At 40.2% G+C, this 25,770-nt stretch overlaps 2 pseudogenes; both read left to right on the top strand.

The window, feature by feature from the left end:
• LOC132540315 (large ribosomal subunit protein uL16-like) overlaps nt 1-22,610 on the top strand; it is a 72,699-nt pseudogene extending 50,089 nt beyond the window's left edge.
• On the top strand, nt 19,237-19,358 carry LOC132540604 (small nucleolar RNA SNORA70; annotated as a pseudogene).
• Nucleotides 22,611-25,770: the final 3,160 nt, after the last annotated feature.

Below are 25,770 nucleotides of genomic sequence, written 5' to 3'. Positions count from 1 at the left end.
GAAACAAGACAGGACTAGAATGACCACAGGAACCCAGTAAATCACCCGTGAGTAGAAACACGCGTGGCTGGTGACAGAGAGAAGAGAGGGGCCTAAGGAGAGATTAAGTGACTGCTAACAGTTCAACAGTTTATCAGTGGAGACACCACCTCCAGTCTGCTCCACCAACAAGGGGACAGCTGAAGGGAGGAAAGGACTCCCCAGAGACTCACCAAGTGCAACTCTGAGTCTCCATTGACACTACCCTCAGAATCTGGAGTAGCAACAGGGAGAGACACCAGGGGACAGAGATATAACCAGGAAACTCAGGAGAAGACCTATACCTCAGTGGCATAGCTGAGGGGCTGTGAAAGTCTCTTTGCATATAACCACTGGATTATCTCTGCCACACCCTGCTTTATCTCTTGGTCAGGAGTCAGTGATTAAGCTAAGAAGCCTATTGATAGTTTAAAAGCCCTCAGGCTCGCATAGCCTACAGGGAAGAAAAAAAAAAAAAAAGAGAGGCTTTTAAACCACTGAGCTCCAACTCAGGGATTGAAAAAACTGTTAAATTCCACCACGGTAAAACCTTTAATTAAATTACTTACACACAAGTCAATCCAGGCAATAGTGATCAATAATTTGAAAGGTACTGATAAAGGGAACTCATAACATAATATATAAAATGGTTAAAACAACAAGAAAAATATTGGGGACTCAAACCAGGACAAGAGTCCAGCTAAAAGTCCTCCAGAGGGTGAAGCACAAAACAACGAGTTCAACATCCAAACATTAGCTAAGGAAATAATAATAGGAGTGAGTAAAGAATTTGAAAAAATTGTAATCAGAAATGCAGCAACAACAAATGAGAATATGGAAGAATATTCTAATTATCTCATGGTTATTAGAGAGCTGAAAGCTGAAATCGCTGAGTTAAGAAGGCAACTAGCTGAACAAGCTAAAACAGTATCAGAGCAGGGCAACAAAATAGATGAACTCCAGAAAGCAGTAGAGGGCAGAGAGAATAGAATCTATGAGGCTGAAGACAGAATTAGCAAGATTGAGGATGAATTAGAGACAACTAAAAAAGAAGTAAGAGATCTCAAAAAGAGATTAAGAGATGCTGAAAACAACAACAGAGTCCTATGGGATGACTCCAAAAGAAACAATATACGCATTATTGGCTTACCAGAGGAAGAAAGAGAAGGAGAGGAAGAAAGCATTCTCCAGGCCATAATAGCTGAAAATTTCTCTAGTCTAGACAACACCAAAGACATAAAGATTCAAGAAGCCCAGAGGGTCCCAAACAGAATTAACCCAGACCTAAAGACACCAAGACATGTCATACTTAGAATGGAAAGGAATAAGGATAAAGAAAGGATCCTCAAGGCTGCAAGAGAAAAACAAAGAGTCACCTACAAAGGGAAACCCATAAGATTAGCAGCAGACTTCTCCATACAAACACTACAGGCCAGAAGAGAATGGCAAGATATCTATCGAGTGCTCAATGAGAAAGGCTTTCAGCCAAGAATACTATATCCTGCTAGACTGTCATTCAGACTAGATGGAAGCATCAAAACCTTCTCAGACAAGAAACAGTTGAAGGAAGCAACCATCACCAAGCCTGCCCTGAAAGAAGTTCTGAAAGGTCTCCTATAAACAACCAGACCACCACAAATAGGACATATATCAAAACACTCTAAAACTCTATAAGAATGGCGTTAAAATATCTTCAATCTTTGATATCAATAAATGTCAATGGCCTGAATTCACCTATTAAAAGACACAGAGTAGGAAGATGGATCAGAAAGCACAACCCAACAATATGCTGTCTACAGGAAACCCACCTAACTCAACAAGACAAACACAGACTTAAAGTGAAAGGATGGAAAACTATCATACAAGCCAATGGCCCACAAAAAAGGGCAGGAACAGCTACTCTCATATCTGACATGATAGACTTTAAAATAGAAAAGATTAAAAAAGATAGGAATGGACACTACTTAATGCTCAGAGGATCAGTCAATCAAGAGGACTTAACAGTTATTAACATCTATGCACCCAATGAGAAGCCATCTAAATACATAAAACTTCTACTGAAAGAGCTACAGCAATATATTAACAGTAACACAATCATAGTAGGGGACTTCAACACCCCACTCTCTCAACTTGACAGATCATCCAGGCAGAAAATCAATAAAGACATAAGGGAGCTAAATGAAGAGATAGATAAACTAGAACTATTGGACATTTTCAGAGTCATTCATCCCAAGAAACTGGAATACACATTTTACTCAAATCCACATGGGTCATTCTCAAGGATAGACCATATATTAGGCCACAAAGATAGCATCAGCCAATTCAAGAGCATTGAAATCATCCCAAGCATCTTCTCAGACCACAGTGGAATTAAACTAACACTTAACAATCAACAAAGGATTAGTAACAGTCCCAAAATGTGGAAGCTCAACAGTACACTTCTTAACAACTTCTGGGTCAAAGAGGAAATCAAGGAAGAAATCAAAATGTTTCGAGACTTCAATGAAAATGAAGACACAAGCTATCAAAATATTTGGGACACAGCTAAAGTAGTCCTAAGAGGGAAGTTCATAGCTATACAAGCACACATTAGGAAACAAGAAAAAGCACACATAAACAGCCTGATTGCACATCTTAAAGACCTAGAAGAAGAACAACAAAGGAACCCTAAAGCAACAAGACGTTCAGAAATCACTAAAGTAAGGGCAGAAATAAATAACATTGAGAATAGGAAAACCATACAGAAGATCAAGGAAAGTAAATGTTGGTTCTTCGAAAGAGTGAACAAAATCGACAAACCTTTAGCCAGACTCACAAAACAAAAAAGGGAGAAGACCCAAATAAATCAGATAGTAAATGAAAGAGGAGATATCACAACAGACACCACAGAAATTCAACATATCATGCGAGGCTTCTATGAACAACTATATGCTACCAAGCTAGAGAACCTGGAAGAAATGGATGATTTCCTAGATACCTACCAACTTCCAAAACTAAGTAAAGAGGAAGTGGATAACATGAACAGGCCCATCACAGCTAATGAAATTGAAACAGTTATCAAAAATCTCCCCAAAAATAAAAGTCCTGGACCAAATGATTTTACAAATGAATTATACAAAACCTTCAATGAAGAACTAATACCTCTACTTTTAATTGAAGACACTGGAATACTCCCTGCCAGCTTCTATGAAGCCAACATCACCATGATACCAAAAGCAGACAGGGACACAACCAAAAAAGAAAACTACAGACCAATATCTCTGATGAACATAGATGCGAAAATATTGAACAAAATTCTAGCCAACCGGATACAGCAGTATATCAAAAAGATGGTTCATCATGACCAAGTGGGGTTTATCCCAGGCATGCAAGGTTGGTTTAATATACGTAAATCAATCAATGTGATCCACCACATCAACAAAAGCAAGACCAAAAACCACATGGTTATATCAATAGATGCAGAGAAAGCCTTTGACAAAATACAACATCCCTTTATGATCAAAACACTACAAAAAATAGGAAAAGATGGAAAATTCCTGAAGATAGTGGAGTCTATATATAGCAAACCTATAGCCAACATCATACTCAATGGTAAAAAACTGGAAGCATTTCCCCTCAGATCAGGTACTAGACAGGGCTGCCCACTATCACCATTACTATTCAACATAGTGTTGGAAGTTCTTGCCATAGCAATCAGGCAGGAGCAAGGAATTAAAGGCATACAGATTGGAAGAGAAGAAGTCAAACTCTCCTTATTTGCAGATGACATGATAGTATACATGGAAAAACCTAAGGAATCCAACAAGAAGCTTTGGGAAATCATCAGGCAATACAGTAATGTGTCAGGCTATAAAATTAACATTCAAAAGTCAGTGGCATTCCTCTATGCAAGCACTAAGCTACAAGAAATTGAAATCCAGAAATCAGTTCCTTTTTATATAGCAACAAAAACTATAAAATATCTAGGAGTAAACCTAACCAAAGAAGTGAAAGACTTGTATACTGAAAATTATGAGTCACTACTCAAAGAAATTGAAAAAGACACAAAGAAGTGGAAAGATATTCCATGTTCATGGGTTGGAAGAATTAACATCATCAAAATGAATATATTACCCAAAGCCATCTACAAATTTAATGCTATCCCCATCAAGATCCCAAGCACATTTTTTAGGAGAATAGAAAAAATGCTACAAATGTTTATCTGGAACCAGAAAAGACCTAGAATTGCCAAAACAATCTTGAGAAAAAAGAACAGAACCGGAGGCATCACACTGCCAGATCTCAAACTGTATTATAGGGCCATTGTCATCAAAACTGCTTGGTACTGGAACATGAACAGACACACTGACCAGTGGAATAGAATTGAGAGCCCAGAAATGAGGCCCCACACGTATGGACATCTAATCTTTGACAAAGGGGCTCAGACTATTACATGGGGAAAGCAGAGTCTCTTCAACAAATGGTGTTGGAAACAATGGGTTGAAATATGCAGAAGAATGAAACTGAATCACTGTATTTCACCTAATACAAAAGTAAATTCCAAGTGGATCAAGGACTTGGATGTTAGACCACAAACTATCAGATACTTAGAGGAAAATATTGGCAGAACTTTTTTCCGCATAAATTTTAAAGACATTTTCAATGAAACGAATCCAATTACAAGGAAGACTAAGGCAAGTATAAACCTATGGGACTACATCAAATTAAAAAGCTTCTTCACAGCAAAAGAAACCACTACCCAAATCAAGAGACCCCTCACAGAATGGGAGAAGATCTTTACATGCCATACATCAGATAAGAGTTTAATAACCAACATATATAAAGAGCTTGCCAGACTCAACAAGACAACAAATAACCCCATCCAAAAATGGGGGGAGAGGATGTGAGGGCGATCTGGCTGCGACATCTGTCACCCCATTGATCGCCAGGGTTGATTCGGCTGATCTGGCTGGCTAGGCGGGTGTCCCCTTCCTCCCTCACCGCTCCATGTGCGTCCCTCCCGAAGCTGCGCGCTCGGTCGAAGAGGACGGCCTTCCCCGAATAGAGACGGACGGGTCTTCGGTCGAGGGTATACGAGTAGCTGCGCTCCCCTGCTAGAACCTCCAAACAAGCTCTCAAAAATGGGGGGAGGACTTGGACAGAATATTCACCACAGAAGAGATCCAAAAGGCCAAGAAACACATGAAAAAATGCTCCAAGTCTCTGATTGTCAGAGAAATGCAAATCAAGACAACAATGAGATATCACTTCACTCCTGTGAGAATGTCATACATCAGAAAAGGTAACAGCAGCAAATGCTGGAGAGGGTGTGGGGTCAAAGGAACCCTCCTGCACTGCTGGTGGGAATGTCAATTGGTCCAACCTCTGTGGAGAACAGTCTGGAGAACTCTCAGAAGGCTAGAAATGGACCTACCCTCTGACCCTGCAATTCCCCTCCTGGGGATATATCCTAAGGAACCCAACACATCCATCCAAAAAGATCTGTGTACACATATGTTCTTGGCAGCACAATTTGTAATAGCCAAAACCTGGAAGCAACCCAGGTGTCCAACAACAGATGAGTGGCTGAGCAAGTTGTGGTATATATACACAATGGAATACTACTCAGCTGTAAAAAATGGTGACTTCACCGTTTTCAGCCGATCTTGGATGGACCTTGAAAAAATCATGTTGAGTGAAATAAGTCAGAAACAGAAGGATGAATATGGGATGATCTCACTCTCAGGCCGAAATTGAAAAACAAGATTAGAAAAGAAAACACAAGTCGAACCTGAAATGGAATTGGAGTATTACACCAAAGTAAAAGACTCTGGGGTGGGTGGGTGGGTGGGGAGAATACAGGTCCATGAAAAATGATGAATGAAATAGTGGGGGTTGTATTGTTAAATGGGAATCTGGGGAATGTTATGCATATATATAAAAAAAAAAAGAAGTAGAAACGCAAAGCAGAAATTGACTGAGTTTGGAGTATGGCACCAAAGTAAGAAAGCAGAAGTATACTAGAGTTTGCAGTGAGTACCTCCCTAATACTACCTTTCCACTTTTCCAAGCTTTGGGTCCATGATTGCACAACAATTTGTTTGGCTTTGTATGTTAACTCTCTTTTCAGTCACCAGGTTCCAGGTGTCATCAGGATGCCGGCCAGACTTCCCTGGATTGAAGACACCACCAATGTGTCCTGGAGCTCAGCTTCCCCAGAGACCCATCTTACTAGGGAAAGAGAGAGGCAGACTGGGAGTATGGACCGACCAGTCAACGCCCATGTTCAGCGAGGAAGCAATTACAGAAGCCAGACCTTCTACCTTCTGCATCCCACAATGACCCTGGGTCCATGCTCCCAGAGGGATAGAGAATGGGAAAGCTATCGGGGGAGGGGGTGGGATATGGAGATTGGGCGGTGGGAATTGTATGGAGTTGTACCCCTCCTACCCTATGGTTTTGTTAATTAATCCTTTCTTAAATAAAAAATAAAAAATAAAAAAGAGAAAAAGAGAAAAAAAAAAAAAAAAAGGCAACCAGGAAGTGGCATACCTGGCAGAGGACACACATTGTCATGCTCAAAGACTGGGGCTCCAGCTCCTGGTCCCCTAAGAAAAAAAAAAAGAAAAAAAAAAAAGAAAGCAGAAGTACACTAGAGTTTGCAGTGAGTACCTCCCTAATACTTCCTCTCCATTTTTCCAAGTTTTGGGTCCAGGATTGCTCAACAATTTGTTTGGCTTTGTATGTTAACTCTCTTTTCAGTCACCAGGTTCCAGGTGCCTTCAGGATGCCGGCCAGACTTCCCTGGATTGAAGAACCCACCAATGTGTCCTGGAGTTCAGCTTCCCCAGAGCCCCACCCTACTAGGGAAAGAGAGAGGCAGACTGGGAGTATGGACCGACCAGTCAACGCCCATGTTCAGCGGGGAAGCAATTACAGAAGCCAGACCTTCCACCTTCTGCAACCCTCAATGACCCTGGGTCCATGCTCCCAGAGGGATAGAGAATAGGAAAGCTATCAGGGGAGGGGGTGGGATATGGAGATTGGGCGGTGGGAATTGTGTCGAGTTGTACCCCTCCTACCCTATGGTTTTGTTAATTAATCCTTTCTTAAATAAAAAAAAAATGGGAATAGATGGAAAATTCCTGAAGATAGTGGAGTCTATATATAGCAAACCTACAGCCACCATCATACTCAATGGTGAAAAACTGGAAGCATTTCCCCTCAGATCAGGTACTAGACAGGGATGCCCACTATCACCATTACTATTCAACATAGTGTTGGAAGTTCTTGCCATAGCAATCAGGCAGGAGCAAGGAATTAAAGGCATACAGATTGGAAGAGAAGAAGTCAAACTCTCCTTATTTGCAGATGACATGATAGTATACATGGAAAAACCTAAGGAATCCAGCAAGAAGCTTTTGGAAATCATCAGGCAATACAGTAATGTGTCAGGCTATAAAATTAACATTCAAAAGTCAGTGGCATTCCTCTATGCAAGCACTAAGCTACAAGAAATTGAAATCCAGAAATCAGTTCCTTTTTATATAGCAACAAAAACTATAAAATATCTAGGAGTAAACCTAACCAAAGAAGTGAAAGACTTGTATACTGAAAATTATGAGTCACTACTCAAAGAAACTGAAAAAGACACAAAGAAGTGGAAAGATATTCCATGTTCATGGGTTGGAAGAATTAACATCATCAAAATGAATATATTACCCAGAGCCATCTACAAATTTAATGCTATCCCCATCAAGATCCCAAGCACATTTTTTAGGAGAATAGAAAAAAATGCTACAAATGTTTATCTGGAACCAGAAAAGACCTAGAATTGCCAAAACAATCTTGAGAAAAAAAGAACAGAACCAGAGGCATCACACTCCCAGATCTCAAACTGTATTATAGGGCCATTGTCATCAAAACTGCTTGGTACTGGAACATGAACAGACACACTGACCAGTGGAATAGAATTGAAAGCCCAGAAATGAGGCCCCACATGTATGGACATCTAATCTTTGACAAAGGGGCCCAGACTATTACATGGGGAAAGCAGAGTCTCTTCAACAAATGGTGTTGGAAACATTGGGTTGAAACATGCAGAAGAATGAAACTGAATCACTGTATTTCACCAAATACAAAAGTAAATTTCAAGTGGATCAAGGACTTGGATGTTAGACCAGAAACTATCAGATACTTAGAGGAAAATATTGGCAGAACTTTTTTCTGCATAAATTTTAAAGACATTTTCAATGAAAAGAATCCAATTATAAGGAAAACTAAGGCAAGTATAAACCTATGGGACTACATCAAATTAAAAAGCTTCTTCACAGCAAAAGAAACCACTACCCAAATCAAGAGACCCCTCACAGAATGGGAGAAGATCTTTACATGCCATACATCAGACAAGAGTTTAATAACCAACATATATAAAGAGCTTGCCAGACTCAACAACAAGACAACAAATAACCCCATCCAAAAATGGGGGGAGGACTTGGACAGAATATTCACCACAGAAGAGATCCAAAAGGCCAAGAAACACATGAAAAAATGCTCCAAGTCTCTGATTGTCAGAGAAATGCAAATCAAGACAACAATGAGATATCACTTCACTCCTGTGAGAATGTCATACATCAGAAAAGGTAACAGCAGCAAATGCTGGAGAGGGTGTGGGGTCAAAGGAACCCTCCTGCACTGCTGGTGGGAATGCAAATTGGTCCAACCTCTGTGAAGAACAGTCTGGAGAACTCTCAGAAGGCTAGAAATGGACCTACCCTATGACCCTGCAATTCCCCTCCTGGGGATATATCCTAAGGAACCCAACACATCCATCCAAAAAGATCTGTGTACACATATGTTCTTGGCAGCACAATTTGTAATAGCCAAAACCTGGAAGCAACCCAGGTGTCCAACAACAGATGAGTGGCTGAGCAAGTTGTGGTATATATACACAATGGAATACTACTCAGCTATAAAAAATGGTGAATTCACCGTTTTCAGCCGATCTTGGATGGACCTTGAAAAAATCATGTTGAGTGAAATAAGTCAGAAACTGAAGGATGAATATGGGATGATCTCACTCTCAGGCCGAAGTTGAGAAACAAGATTAGAAAAGAAAACACAAGTCGAACCTGAAATGGAATTGGAGTATTACACCAAAGTAAAAGACTCTGGGGTGGGTGGGTGGATGGGGAGAATACAGGTCCACGAAAAATGATGAATGAAATAGTGGGGGTTGTATTGCTAAATGGGAATCTGGGGAATGTTATGCATGTAAAAAAAAAAAAAGAAGTAGAAACGCAAAGCAGAAATTGACTGAGTTTGGAGTATGGCACCAAAGTAAGAAAGCAGAAGTATACTAGAGTTTGCAGTGAGTACCTCCCTAATACTTCCTCTCCACTTTTCCAAGCTTTGGGTCCATGATTGCTCAACAATTTGTTTGGCTTTGTATGTTAACTCTCTTTTTAGTCACCAGGTTCCAGGTGTCATCAGGATGCCGGCCAGACTTCCCTGGATTGAAGACACCACCAATGTGTCCTGGAGCTCAGCTTCCCCAGAGACCCATCCTACTAGGGAAAGAGAGAGGCAGACTGGGAGTATGGACCAACCAGTCAATGCCCATGTTCAGCGAGGAAGCAATTACAGAAGCCAGACCTTCTACCTTCTGCAACCCTCAATGACCCTGGGTCCATGCTCCCAGAGGGATAGAGAATGGGAAAGCTATCGGGGGAGGGGGTGGGATATGGAGATTGGGTGGTGGGAATTGTGTGGAGTTGTACCCCTCCTACCCTATGGTTTTGTTAATTAATCCTTTCTTAAATAAAAAATAATAATAATAAAAAATAAATAAATAAAAAATAAAAAAAAAAAAGAAAACACAAGTCGAACCTGAACTGGAATTGGAGTATTACACCGAAGTAAAAGACTCTGGGGTGGGTGGCTGGGTGGGGAGAATACAGGTTCATGAAAGATGATGAATGACATAGTGGGGGTTGTATTGTTAAATGGGAAACTGGGGAATGTTATGCATGTACAAACTATTGTGTTTACTGTTGAATGTAAAACATTAATTCCCCAATAAAGAAATAAATTATTTTTAAATAAATAAATAAATAAATAAATAATTAAAAAAAAAAAAAAGACACACATTAGAAGTGAAGAACCAAAGAGGTTGTGGACCTTTTAGTTCCACCTGTTGTCCTGTAAATGCTGTAACAAACATCTTCCCACAGTGTGACCACCAAGTCATCAGTACTGAAAATATGATCCTACTGAGGCAAGGTATTCAAGTTTCGAATTACTTGAATTCTATTACATTTATTAAAGGGCATTCTAAAACTATAGAATTACCCCTTTGGAATAAGAGAAGTTTCGTCATTCATATCATCAATTATTCAATCTCAAGAGAATTTTTAATCTGTTATTTTCTATTTGGTGAGTACCAAAATAAATAAATAAAAATAACTGACCTTTTTTTTTAAACCAAAAAAAAAATTAAATTTGAAAGTTTCAAACTAGTGCCACAGAGTAAATGCTAAGTGCTTTTAAATAAAGGGGTTAGTGTCACGATTACTTGGACTGTAGAATAATGTCTATTAAGTTCATTTTACTTTAAAAAAAAAAAAGGGCAACAAAAGGGAAAATAAATAACTATTAAAAAATTTTAAAGAAAAGATTGAAGTATAGATTAAAGGACAATGTGTAAACTCTCTTCTGTCTAATGTATTTTTAAAAGTATATTTTCTCACCAATTATTTCTTTATTATTATTATTTTATTGGGGAATTAATGATTACTATTTTTATTTTATTGGGGATGTAATGGTTTATAGTAAACACATGGGTACCAGCTCTCATCTCCCCATGAAACACACCCACTTTTCCTATGCTGTTTATTATAAAAAAAAAATTAATCAGGGGACCAGGCAGGCAGTGGCACACCCGGTTAAGCACACACATTACAGTGCTCAAGGACCTGGACTCAAGCCCCTGATCCACACCTACAGGAGGAAAGCTGCATAAGCGGTGAAGCAGGGTAGCAAGTATCTCTCTTCTTCCATTTCTATCTCCCCTTCTCTTTCTATTTCTCTCTGACTCTATCCAATAGTAAATAAATGAAATAAAAAGATTTAGAAAATACTAATCAGTGCTTGGGACATAGCATAATTATCAAGCAAAAAAAAAAAAAAGACTCGTATATGAGATTCTGAGATCACAGGTTCAGTCCCCAGCACTACCATAAACTAAAGCTGAGCAGTATTATGCTTTAAAAAAAAAAAAATCATTCTCTCCAGGCCAGGAGGTGGTACACCTGGATGAGTGCACAAGTTACAATGCTCAAGGATCCAGGTTCAAACTCCCAGTCACCACCTGCAGGGGGCAGTCTTCACAAGTTGTGAAGAGGGCTGTCCCTCTCTTCCTCCCTATCTCCCTTTCCCTCAAGATTTCTCTGTCTCTATCCAATAAATAAAATAATTAAAATTTAAAAAATCATTCTCTCCATTCTTTCACAAAGAGGCAAACGTTTCTGAGAATTCTGACTTTGTTCTTTTGTACAAATTTTTATTTTACTTTTTATTTATATTTATTTGTATATTTATTTATGTATGTATTTATTTTTACGAGAGCACTGCTCGGCTCTGGTTTATGGTGGTGCAGGGGACTGAAACTGAGACTTTGGAGCCTTAGGCAAGAGAGTATCTTTGCATAACTATTGTACTATCTACCCTTGCCCCTAATTTTTATTTTATTTTATTTATTTTCCCTTTTGTTGCCTAAAACTGTTGCTTAATTTCATCCTTTAATTACAATTCTTCAGTGCATGTTTTGGTAACCTACTGTTTGGCAGTCAGTTTGTTTAGATAGGGAAACAAAAAGGCAAATAAAACTTGGCCAGTTGCTCATAGCTAGTATATCAAAAAGTTTTCTATTACCAAGACAGCTGGAATGTGAGTATTGCAAAGATGAGAACTAAGTCTTAGTCATCTTTTCATTTCCCCAAGGGACCTAACAGAGTGTTTTTACAAAATTGGTACTCACCACTCAGTTAAATTTGACTAACAAACCAAGAAAAGAAGAACCACATCACTTTACTTCATCCTTCAACTTTTGAATGGAGAGGTGAAGAGCATGTCTGTGTTTCACCTACTATGGTGAAGTAAAAAGATGCTTGGCGGCAGTGACAGTGTGATAGCCACTGTAGTAATTTGGAACCAGCAAGTCATAAAACTGACCTTGTTGGGTGCAAGTCTTACCAGTCAGCATAATAGATGGATAGCTATTATAGGTCAACAGTGATAGATGAAATTTGCTCAGAATAGTACAACACATTCAGCATTTTGAAACCACGAGCATTTATCACTGATGATTAATTCTTTCATGAGTCCATTCTGAGGTTAATGGAGCTCTTTTCTTGTATCCCTGTTCTTTGTGCATCATATTCACAGTCCTGCTCATTCAAAAACTATTTACGTTCTGTGGCTATGCTATGTGAAGAGTTTATGAGTATTTAATCATAAAACTGTATACTAAGGGAGTTGGGTGGTAGCGCAGCAGGTTAATAGCAGGTGGCGCAAAGTACAAGGATCCACGTAAGGATCCTGGTTTGAGCTCCCAGCTCCCCACCTGCAGGAGAAGCAGGTCTGCAGGTGTCTGTCTTTCTTTCCCCCTCTCTGTCTTCCCCTTTTCTCTCCATTTTTCTCTGTTTTGTCCAAAAATAATAAAATAACAAGGGCAACAAAAGGGAATAAACATTTCTAAAAATCTAAAAAAGAAAAACTGTACAGTAAATTTGTACCTGTATCTAGTACTAGCTATCTATGTTCTGCCATTCTTAAAATTCATGGCCCATTCTTAAAATTTCTCCTACTTTCTTCACCCCTTAAGGAATTTCGGTCCATAACTCCCAGAGGGGTAAGTATTAGGGGAAGATGACCCGAAGGGTCTAAACTCCAGTTCCATCAGAACCTGGAGATACAAGGGGGAGAAGGACACTCAGAAGTAGTAAGTGTGACTTAAGAAGGAAGAGAAAGCAAGATGATTGTAAAAATGGGTAGGGTGGTCCGGGAGGTGGTGCAGTAGATAAAGCACTGGATTCTCAACCAGGAGGTCCTGAGTTCAATCCCTGGCAGCATATATAACAGAGTGATGTCTGGTTCTTTCTCTCTCTCCTATCTTTCTCATGAATAAATAAATTATTTTAAAAAAGAAAAGAAAGAAAAAATGGGTAGATCAATAGATAGTAGTAGATATAGAAATAATAGCCAACCCATATCTGTGATCTTGGGAGAACTAATGCAGTTTCCAGTGGAGGCAATGGGCACACCGAACTTTGGTGGTGGGAAAGGTGGGAAATTATACCTCTGTTATCTCATAATTTTGTAAATCAATATTAAATCACTAATCAAAAAAGCAAAAAAGACCAAAAAAAACCTTTCTCCTATCAGAGATATTCTTTGGTGAATGTGTTATCTGATAATGCACAACCCTTTGAAAAACTCTATAAAGCTTATATTTTCCCCAGTCCTTGAACCTCTAGGATGGGGCTCACTTTCCTGCATGCTTCTCTCAATTCATATCAAATGATACTGCATCTGCTTATCCCAACCTAATCAATGCAATGTGTGCCACTTCGGCATGCTTCACTTCAGACTGAGTCCAGAGACATAAGTTGTGGAATGTCAATCCTTCAGCCTCATTACTCTGGTGAGACCTTTCCTAGTTCATAGGACTCCTTAATTCCATTTTGGGTGGCTCACTTCCTAACAATGGCCCAAAACCTAGATATAGACCAGGTCCCATGAGATAGGGCAAAATATATACTTGAAAGCAAAAATGTGCAAGTCTGCAGTGAGTCAATATATGCAGCAAGCAAGTAGAAAGACCTGAAAACACCCCATAAAGTGCCCGATAAAATAGTTCCTACTTAGACTTAGATACCCTCTTCATCTACTTCTTATTACACTTCCCTTAGTCATTCCAAAGTTAACCTTATCAAAGTAAGGATTGCAAAAGCTGAATATGGGCAAGAGACTGGCATAGTTTAATGATGACTCTTTAGTCACTATCAGGCCACCCCATCAGCTGGGGCCCTAGTCGGGGAGTCCTGAGATTCCCAAACAGACATGATGGGCCTAGACCTCAAATAAACCCCTCTCTCTATTGTCATTGGTCATCTCCATCAGGAACAACATAATGGACCCTTTTGTGGGCCCCCATAGGACCTTCCCCTCAACTTGGAATAACAATCCTCCAAAGGGAGGCTGGACAACATACTCTATGCTACACCTGAGGATGATGGGTCCTGAAATTGAGGCAGCTTGGAATGTTCCTACTCATGACTACAGAAAGCTAGCTCAGACCTACAGGGATGCAAAGGTTACATAGGCTCCTAAGCTAAATAATAGCCCCAGATCAGATCAAATTTATGGGGTTTGCAGTCAACAATATTTATACATCTTTTCCATATTTGGGAGCTACTCTTTCCTGATCCTGCTTCCTAGCCCTTTTTCCAGCCATGACATCATCTCCCCAGACAATAACTTGGGTCTACCTGCATATAAGATCTCAGGCTCAGAAAAAAAAAAAAAAAAAACTAGTATAGTCATGGGCCCTTTGCAATATAACTAAAATAGGCCTACTATCTACAAAACTGAAACCCCCCCCCCAAATCGTCATCTGCAATATTCCAGGCTTTATGTTCATTATTAGTCAACAATTTGTTTGGCTCTATATGTTAACTCTTTTTTTCAACCACCAGATTCCAGATGTTACCATGATGCCAACTGGACTCCTTTGGGCATATGACCCCATCAATGTGTCCTGGGGCTCCTCTTCCCCAAAGCCCTGCCCCACTAGGAAAAGAGAGAGACAGACTGGGAGTATGGATCCACCTGCCAACGCCCATGTTCAGCAGGGAAACAATTACAGAAGCCAGACCATCCACCTTCTGGACTTCATAATAACCCTGGTCCATACTCCCAGAGGGATAAAGAATAGGGAGGCTGTATGGGGAGGGGATGGGATACAAAGTTTTGATGGTGGGAACTATGTGGAGTTCCCGTCTTATCCTATGGTTTTTGTCAGTGTTTCCTTTTTATAAATAAAAATTAAAAAAAAAGAAAGAAAAACTTACAATAAGCAGTCACTTGCCTCAAATTCAACATAATGCTTGAAAATGGAGCCCAAGATATTTAGCACTCTGAACTTACAGGCATGAGATCCCAATTTCTATCTATTACCTATCTCAATAAATAAATACTTAAAAAAAAAAAAGATCTGAAAGGGAACTTGTCTTTCCTATAAAGTAGCAAAAATAGAAGAAAGAAGAGTCATCCTACTCAGCCCTTGAAGAAGACTGGTCCGGCAGGAAATAAATGCAGCTTAGCATGTTCCCAGCTGTGACCATGAACTGAGAGCTCAGATCAACAGGGACTCAGAGGTTATACAGGCTCCTGTGCTAAATGGGCCCTGGGTAAGGTGGATGGGGTAAACAGTTAATTTTTTAGACTTATTTTTAAACTTTATTTTATTTCATAGAACAGAAAGAAATTTTGAGGGTAGAGGAGGAAGAAGAGGAGAGAGAGAGAGGGAGAGAAAGAGAGGAAAACCTGCAGCACTGCTCCACCACTCATGAAGCTTCCCCTGAATGTAGGGACTAGGAGCTTGAACCTGGGTCCTTGTGCATGGTAATATTTGCAATTAACTAGGGGCATCACCACCCATCCCCATAAACAGTTAATTTTATTAATATATTTTCTTCAAAACTGGGAACTCTCTGCCCTAATCCAATGTAGTTTTTTTTTTTTTCTTGCCTCCAGGGTTTTCACTGAGGTTCTATACCTGCACTACCAATCCACTGCTCCTGGAGGCCATTTTTCTTATTTTGTTGCCCTTGTTGTTGCCTTAGTTTTTGTGTTATTGTTATTGTTGACATTGCTGTTGTTGTTGGACAGGACAGAGAGAAATCGAGAGAGGAGGGGAAGACAGAGAGGGAGAAAGTTAGACACCTGCAGACCTGCTTCACTTCCCTGAAGCAACCCTTCTGCAGGTAGGGTGCCTTATGTGGGTCCTTGTGCTTTGCAACATGTGCGTTTAACCCACTGTGCTACCACCCGGCCCCCCCAATCCAATTTTCTAGCCCTATCCTCAACTCTGACACCATCTTCTCAGATAATATTTTTGTTTAACAACATATTAGCTACCGAACTCAAACAAAATCTATGAAAGTTATAGGACCCTAAGAACATATCTAAAATAGATTTCTTCACTTCTTTCCATCCTAAAATTCCTATTGTCATCTGCTCTATTCCTAGTTTTTGGTTCCTATTCATTAATCGTTTTGTCCTGCTTTATATCTTTTTTTTCCATTTAATTGATTTTTCTTTTTAATTTTTTATTATCATTATTTATTTATTAGAGACAGGAATCAAGAGGGAAGGAAGGGATAGAGAGGGTGGGAGACAGAGAAACACCTATAGCACTGCTTCACCACTTGTGAAGCTTTCCCCCTGTAGGTGGGGACTGGGGGCTCGAACCTGGGTCCTTGCGCATTATAATGTGCACTCAACCAGGTGCACCATCACCTGGCTCCCTTGAATTGATTTTTAAAATTTCTTTATTGGGGAATTAATATTTTTACATTTGACAGAAAATACAATAGTTTGCACATGCATAACATTTCCCAGTTTTCCATATAACAATACAACCCCCACTAGGTCCTCTGTCATCCTTCTTGGACCTGTATTCTCTCCGCCTCCTCCCCCCCCGCCCCCCAATCCACCCCAGAGTCTTTTACTTTGGTGCAATATGCCAATTCCAGTTCAGGTTCTACTTGTGTTTTCTTTTTTTTTTATTTTTTTATTTTTTTATTTTTTTAGTTAAGAAAGGATTAATTAACAAAACCATAGGGTAGGAGGGGTACAATTCCCACCGCCCAATCTCCATATCCCACCCCTCTCCCGATAGCTTTCCCATTCTCTATCCCTCTGGGAGCATGGACCCAGGGTCATTGTGGGTTGCAGAAGGTAGAAGGTCTGGCTTCTGTAATTGCTTCCCTGCTGAACATGGGCGTTGACTGGTCGGTCCATACTCCCAGTCTGCCTCTCTCTTTCCCTAGTAGGGTGGGTCTCTGGGGAAGCTGAGCTCCAGGACATATTGGTGGGGTCTTCAATCCAGGGAAATCTGGCCGGCATCCTGATGACACCTGGAACCTGGTGACTGAAAAGAGAGTTAACATACAAAGCCAAACAAATTGTTGAGCAATCATGGACCCAAAGCTTGGAAAAGTGGAGAGGAAGTATTAGGGAGGTACTCACTGCAAACTCTAGTGTACTTCTGCTTTCTTACTTTGGTGCCATACTCCAAACTCAGTCAATTTCTGCTTTGCGTTTCTACTTCTTTTTTTTTTTTTTACATGCATAACATTCCCCAGATTCCCATTTAACAATACAACCCCCACTATTTCATTCATCATTTTTCATGGACCTGTATTCTCCCCACCCACCCACCCACCCCAGAGTCTTTTACTTTGGTGTAATACTCCAATTCCATTTCAGGTTCGACTTGTGTTTTCTTTTCTGATCTTGTTTTTCAACTTCTGCCTGAGAGTGAGATCATCCCATATTCATCCTTCTGTTTCTGACTTATTTCACTCAACATGAATTTTTCAAGGTCCATCCAAGATCAGCAGAAAACGGTAAAGTCACCATATTTTATAGCTGAGTGGTATTCCATTGTGTATATAAACCACAACTTGCTCAGCACTCATCTGTTGTTGGACACCTGGGTTGCTTCCAGGTTTGGGCTATTACAAATTGTGCTGCTAAGAACATATGTGTACACAGATCTTTTTAGATGGGTGTGTTGGGTTCCTTAGGGTATATCCCCAGGAGAGGAATTCCTGCTTTATATCTTACTGCCTTTCAGTCACCAAGTTGCAGATGCTATCATGATTCCATCTTGATTTCCCTGGACAGAGGACCTCACCAGTGTTTCCTGGAATTTCATCTTTCCAGAGCCCTACTCAACTAGGGAAAGATACAAACTGGCTGGGGGTATAAATTGACCGTCAATGCCCATGTCCTGCAGAGAAGCAGTTACAGAAGCCAGAACTCCCACTTTCTGCTCCCCAAAAAGAATTTTGGTCCATACTCCTAGTGGGGGAGAAATGATAGCTGGAAGATAAACAGAGTGCTCTGAACTCCAATTCCACCAGAGAGAGAAGAAAAAAAGGACATTCCAAAGTAACAATAGGTGTAGGTGTGACTTAGAAAGGAAGAAAAGATGGGACAAAGGTAAAAAAAAAACAGGTAAATATATAAAAATATAGACAGACAGTTATAGAAATAATAGCCAACCCATATTCATGACTGTACTACAGCTTCCAGTGGAGGGAATGGAGATACAGAACTCTGGTGGTGGGAACGGTATGGAATTATACCCCTGTTATCTTATAATTTTGTAAATCAATATTAAGTCACTGATAAAATTTAAAAAGTAAGGGAGTCAGGCAGTGCAGCGGGTTAAGTGCAGGTGGCCAGCATGCAAGGACCACCAGCATAAGAATCCCCTTTCAAGCTCCTGGTTCCCCACTTGCAGAGGGTTCGCTTCACAAGCAGTGAAGCAGGTCTGCAGGTGTCTATCTTTCTCTCCCCCTCTCTGTCTTCCCCTCCTCTCTCCATTTCTCTCTGTCCTATCCAACAATGACGACAACAATAATACCTACAACAATAAAAACAAGGGCAACAAAAAGGAATAAATAAATAAATAAATGTTTAAAAATTTAAAAAAAAACACATTACAAACAGGCAGGGGAGATAACATAATGGTTATACAGAAAGACTCATCCCTGGGAGTCGGGCTGTAGCGCAGCGGGTTAAGCGCAGGTGGCGCTAAGCACAAGGACCCGCATAAGGATTCTGGTTCAAGCCCTGGCTCCCCACCTGCAGGGGTGTCACTTCACAAGCGGTGAAACAGGTCTGCAGGTGTCTATCTTACTCTCCCTCTCTCTGTCTTCCCTCTCCTCTCTCCATTTCTCTCTGTCCTATCCAACAACAATGACAACAATAATAACTACAACAATAAAACAACAAGGGCAACAAAAGGGAATAAATAAATAAAAATAAATAAATAAATAAAGACTCATCCCTGAGGCTTTGAAGTCCCAAATTCAATCCCCTGTCCCACCATAAGCCAGAGCTAAGCAGTGCGCTGGCTAAAAAAAAAACAAAAAAAAAAAAACACTGCAGCCAATTAAGCCAACTGTGTTGCCTTCCCCATGGTATCCAGTGTGCTTTGCAGCCTCCTGGGTAGTGTAGCAGCCTGTTGTTTGTACAGGCTGCCCTAAGGGGCCCTGGAGACAGCCCTTCCTGCTCTGTATTCATTTTATGCCTGACCTCCTGCTGTCCCTAACCCTAGGCTCCAGACAGGGATGCAAAGTGCTTTTGGGAAGCCCCAGGGCACCTTGGCCAAAGTCCACATTGGCCAGGTCACCATGTCCATCCACACCAAGCTGTAGAACAAAGAGCATGTGATCGAGACCCTGCGCAGGGCCAAGTTCAAGTTCCCTGGATGCCAGAAGATCCACATCTCCAAGAAAAGGGGCTTCACCAAGTTTAACGCAGATGAATTTGAAGACACGGTGACTGAAAAGCGCCTCGTCCCAGACAGCTGTGGAGTCAAATACATCCCCAAGCGTGGTCCCCTCAACAAGTGGCGGGCCCTACACTCCTTGAGAGCCTTAGAGATGCCCCTTAATCAATTACAACAGAGAAGCCTCATATCTGTGATACATGAGAATCTGATTTCAATCTCCTGTGGAAAAATAATACTAATCAGACAACTCTGGAGGTTATATTTTTCTCTTTTTTAAATCTTTTTAAAATCTATTTTTTATCGGATAGTGATAGAAAGAAATTGAGAGGGAGAAGGAGATAGAGAGAGACAGAGAGACACCTCCAGTTCACCATTTGTGAAGCTTTCTGCCTGCAGATGGGGACCAGGGTCTTGAACCCAGGTCCCTGCTTACTGGAGTGTGTGAATTTAACAAGGTGTGCCATCTCCTGTCCCCTGAGGTTGTGTTTTTTTTTCTACGTATATTTTAAGTTGTTTTCATTATTTAAATGTACCCTACTAACACCAATGATGAATTTGTCCTAAAAATGCATTGCCAACTCTGTAGATTCCTTACTTTCTCTATGCTACATTTTATCAATAAACCAGGGGTAATGCAAAGGGCTATATGAACATCTGTTGTCATTAGCAATGTTGTAGTTATTTTCAGATTTAATCTCATTCTAGTCACTATTTTTATGCTCAATGATAAATAATTTTTGCTTAACAGGAAAGTATACCCAAATGTTGTGTTACAAGTGATTTAGGAAAGCTCAAAACTGTACCTATCATTGTGTCATGGTAGAGTGCACGAACTACTATGCTAAAAGACCCATGTTCAAGGCTCTAGTTCCCTCCTTCAGAGGGGAAGCTTCACAAGCAAGTGATGGAGCAGTGTTACAAGTATCTCTCCTCTTTGTATCTTCCTCTTCCTCTCTCTCTTTATGTCTACTCCATTAAAAAAAGGGGGGGCTGCCAGGAATGATGGAATCCTGCAGGCACCGAGCCCCAGGGAGAAACTTAGTGATAGCAGTAAACAAATAACTTATCCAACATATTTTTTCATCAGTTGGAATATTTGTTATTCAACTAGACAAATTGAAAGATGTGTCTCTATGAAAGGTGTTTGTAGTAGAGAAGGGATGAGAAACTGTACAAAGCATTTCCCAAAGGAATTCAGACTACTGTATGTTAAAAACAGTTAATAATATTAATGAGTTTTTACCACTCTTGGAAAGCTAACTTAATTGACAACACACTCCTGAGGGAATGAAGTGCAGTGTAAGAATGGAGTCCTGGCTTTATTTGAGTCAACTTTTGTAACCATGAAATTTAGGAATTTGTACTATAAGCAGAACTGGGACTGGAGTTGGTGTATTGTATCAAAGTAAAAGACTCTGGGGGTGGGGGTGGCAGGGAAGATTCAGACCCCGGAACATAATGGCAGAGGAGGACCTAGTGGGGGTTGAATTGTTATGTGGAAAACTGAGAAATGTTATACACATAAAAACTACTGTATTTTACTGTTGACTTAAGCCACTAAACCCGGGAATTTGTGTATATAAGGAGTACATTTGTGAGACCAGTCAGTGATGTATCTAGTTAAGTGCACACAGTACCATGTGCAAGGACCTTAGTTCAAGCTCCCAGTCCCCACCTGCAGGGGAAAAGCTTCACTAGTAATGAGGTAGTGCTGCAGGTGTCTTCCTCTCTCCCTGTCTCTACTTATTCTTTTCTCTTTCAATTTATCTCTGTCTCTATCCAATGAAATAAAATATCTCAAAGTAATACATTTATTTCATAAATACTATTTGAACATGACTATGTATCTATTTACTTTTGTGGGTGCCAAGGTGATTTCACACTGACAGCTGTCCTTTCATTTCAATAGACAGAAAGAAAGATAGAAACCAGTTAGATCAACTTGCCCACACCCATGTTCAGCAGAGAAGCAATTACAGAAGCCAGACCTCCCACCTTCTGTACCCCATAATGATCCTGGGTCCATACTCCCAGAGAGATAAAGAAGAGGAAAACTTCCAGTGGAGGGGGTGGGATATGGAACTCTGGTGGTGGGAAATGTGTGCAATTTTACCCCTCTTACCCTATGGCTTTGTTGATACTTTCTATTTTCCATTTTATAAATAAATTAAATGTTTTAAAAATAGGAAGACTCAACTCTGGAGATTCCTTCAGTGCTCTAATGCCTTGCATGTGGCCCTGTCCACTGAGTTAGTTATCTCTCTAGCCCCTCATGAGTGAGTTAAAAAAAAAAAACAACAACTTCAAAAGTCATTGGAGCCCAGTGGGATCCAGAAATGGAAAAACACTAATTAAAGTTTCATCATTGTTTTAAGCATCCATCAATCCAGTATTTCAGTGGAATACTGTTTTTTTTTTTAATATTTATTCCTTTTTGTTGCCCTTGTTGTTTTACTGTTGTAGTTATTATTGATGTCGTCGTTGTTAGATAGGACAGAGAGAAAAGGAGAGAGGAAGGGAAGACAGAGAGGAGGAGAGAAAGATAGACGACTTGCTTCACTGCCTGTGAAGCAACTCCCCTGCAGGTGGGGAGCCAGTCCTTGTACTTTGCCCCACCTTCACTTAACCCGCTGTGCTACCGCCCAACTCCCGAAATACTGGTTTTGAGAGTTTTATACTATCCTTAAATTTCTAGTAGCATAGATAACCTAACATCTATTTGCCCAGTGGGGGGCATTCCTGAAATAGAACTATTCACAGGGAAATAAACAGTTGTTGATGAAAACAGTAGATTGGCAAAGACAGCTGCAGGAATTGCAGACTCAAGATGCTTTGGACATGGAAGCTCTAATTCCTTAGATACGTATTATCAAAGCTATCAGTGAAGGGGTAATTGAACTTACAGAATTCTTTTGTGTAATTCTCTAAGGACTATAAATTACAAAGCTTAGCATTTTGGTTAGACATCAAGAAATACAGCAACAACCATGGACTTGATGAAAAAGAAAATGAAGCAGCATAGAAGGGAAATTACATTTACTCCCTTGTAACTCTTGACCCTATGATTTATTGTAAAATTATTTTTACTTTGGGGAAACAAACCCAAGAATTAAATCTTTTTCATTGTAGGAAAGGATCAAGCATTTTGATTTTTTTTTTTTTTGACAAGACTCTTCTCTTTAGTAATTCTCAAAGTAGCAATCACTTTTTGTTACATCCTGAAGTCCAGAATCCTAAACAGGTCACTCCTTTTAATCTCTGGTCTCTTAGTAATGGAATGCTGTTCAGAGACACATGCAAAGACAGAGATGCAGCATGACTGGGACCACATTGTGGTTAACAGATCTAGAGGTTAGTTAGTCAAAAGTTATGCACCAGAGAATGCTGTTAGCTATTTAAACTGATACCCTCTTTTGTTCCTTGGTATTGAGACTTTTCACAAAACCTCAAAAATCTTTGAGGCAAAAAAAAAAAAAATCTTTGAGGCAAATGACATTTGTTTGCTAAAGAATAGAGTCAAAATACCATCTAATGCAGGTCTCTTTCTTGAAAGTGAACAGTTAGACTCCGCCCCGCTCCCGTGCGCCTGCGCACGAGCGAACACGTGGCTACCGCGAAGCCAGAGCAGCAATGGCGGCGGGCAGCGGCGGTCCCGCGGACCCCCTGTCTCCGGCGGGGGTCCCCTGCGCCTTCTCCCCGCAGGGCCAGACCTACTTCGCTTTGGCGTCTTCCGACGGTCACTTGCGAGTGTGGGAGACGTCCAACAACCGGCTGCACCAGGAATACGTGCCTTCCGCGCACCTCAGCGGTACCTGCACCTGCCTGGCCTGGGCGCCAGTTCGGCTGCAGGCCAAGAATTTATTTATCTATTCATGAGAGAAGAGGAAAGAACCACACATCACTCTGGTACATGTGCTGCCCAGGATCGAACTTGGGACCTCATGGTTGAGCATCCAATGATTTATTCATTGTGCCACCTCCTGGACCACAAAAGATATTTATTGGGGGCGGAGGGTAGATAACATAAGGATTACGCAAACACTCTCATGCCTGAGACTCCATAAAGTCCCAGGTTCAATCCCCTGCACCACCATAAGCCAGAGCTGAACAGTGCTCTTGCTAAAAAATAATAAAAAAATAAGAAAATAAAAAAAAAAAAAAAAAAAAAAAAGAAAGTGAACAGTTGGCTAAAGAAAGCATTCCTGAGGACTATTGAAATAGTCATTTGGTAGCTGTTTTCCTTTTTTTCCTTTTTTTTTTTTTTTTTTACTAGATAGTACAAAGAGGAACTGAGATGGGAAGGGACAGAAAGGGAGAGAGAGAAAGACATCTGCAGACCTACTTCACCATTTGTGAAGCTTCCCCCTCACAGGTGGGGAACTGGGGGTCAAACCCCAGTCCTTGCACATAGGAGTATGTACACTCAACCAGGCACACCATCACCCTGCCCCTATATCAGTGTTCTCATATGTATTTCCTTTCTAACCCAATTATCTAATATTTGTGTTAAACATTTGAAAACAGACTTTTCCCTCTTGTGAAACATGACAAAATGCTTTTGATAGTCTGTTCTGTTTACTTAAAATTGACTCAATATCTCTATGATTTTGTTGTTTTTGTTGTTGTCACTGGGACTTTACCATTTCAGACTGACTTTCTTTCTTCCTTCCTTTTTTTTATCCAACTTTTAAAACCTTTTTTTATTATCCTTATTTATTTACTGGGTAGAGACAGTCAGAGATCGAGAGAGAAAGGGGAGATACAGAGACAGAGAGACACCTGCAGCCCTGCTTCACCACTTGCAAAGCTTTCCCATGCAGGTGGGCACCAGGGGCTCGAACCTAGGTCCTTGTGCACTGTAATACGTGCACTCAACCAGGTGCAACACCGCCCGGCCCCTCTTTTCTTCCTTCCTTTCTTTCTTCCTTTCTTTCTTTCTTTCTTTCTTTTTTGTTTGTTTCTGTTCTTCCTGATAGAGACAGAGAGAAAGATCAGTGTTTTTTTTTTTTTTGGTTTTTTTTATTTTATTTTTTTTATTTCTTTATTGGGGAATTAATGATTTACATTCAACAGTAAATACAATAGTTTGTACATGCATAACATTCCCCAGATTCCCATTTAACAATACAGCCCCCACTATGTCATTCATCATCTTACATGGACCTGTATTCTCCCCACCCCAGAGTCTTTTACTTTGGTGCAATACGCCAATTCCATTTCAGGTTCGACTTGTGTTTTCTTTTCTAATCTTGTTTTTCAACTTTGGAAGAAAGATCAGTGTTTACCATTGGCTTGTACTGTGGAGAGGAATAGTGTCTCATTCCTTAAAGGATTATTAAAGCACATGGACAGAACAAAAGAACTACTTTCCTACTTTTCCTACTTTCCTTCTCATGAATAAATAAATAAATTCTTTAAGAAAAAAAAAAGAAATTAAATTAAAACTGAGAAATGTTATGCATGTACAAACTGTTGTATTTTACTGTCAACTGTAAACCATTAACCCACCAATAAAGTAAAAAAAAAATCAAGATTTTATTTATGAGAAAGACAGGAGGAAAGAGAAAGAACCAGACATCACTCTGGCACATGTGCTGCCAGGAATCGAACTCAGGACCTCATGCTTGAGAGTCCAAAGCTTTATCACTGTGCCACCTCCCGGACCACAATAAAGAAATTTTTTTAAAAAATAAGAGGTGAAGGAGAGATATAAAGGGAAAGAGAAAGATAGACATCTGAAGATCTGCTTCACTATTCATGAAGCTTTTCCCCTGAAGATGGGGAGTAAGGGCTCAATCCCCAGTCTTTGTGCTTAGTGATGTGTGCATTCAACCAGCTGCACCACTACTTGGCCCTCACAATAACTTTATTTTCTTAATTTTTCAGGCCTTTAGGTTTTTTTTTTTTTTTTTTTTTTTTTTTTTTCCCCAGAGCACTGCTCAGCTCCGGCTTATGGTGGTGCAAAGGATTGAACCTGGGACTTGGGAGCCTTTTCTTTTCATAACCATTATTCTCTCTACTCCTGCCCGAAATGACCTTTATGAATGAGGTTATATCTATTATTCAGGCAACCATCTTTATACTGTGAAGTCCTGAGTCACTCTGATTCTACTTTGTAGATATAATTATTAATTAATATTATTCACAAAGATTCATTGATATAATCCCCTCTACCCTTCATC

The sequence above is a fragment of the Erinaceus europaeus genome, chromosome 9 (genome assembly GCF_950295315.1).
Source record: "Erinaceus europaeus chromosome 9, mEriEur2.1, whole genome shotgun sequence".
NCBI classification, from domain to species: domain Eukaryota; kingdom Metazoa; phylum Chordata; class Mammalia; order Eulipotyphla; family Erinaceidae; genus Erinaceus; species Erinaceus europaeus.
The sequence above is the reverse complement of the archived record's forward strand: the minus strand, read 5'-3'. Positions and strand labels throughout refer to the sequence as shown.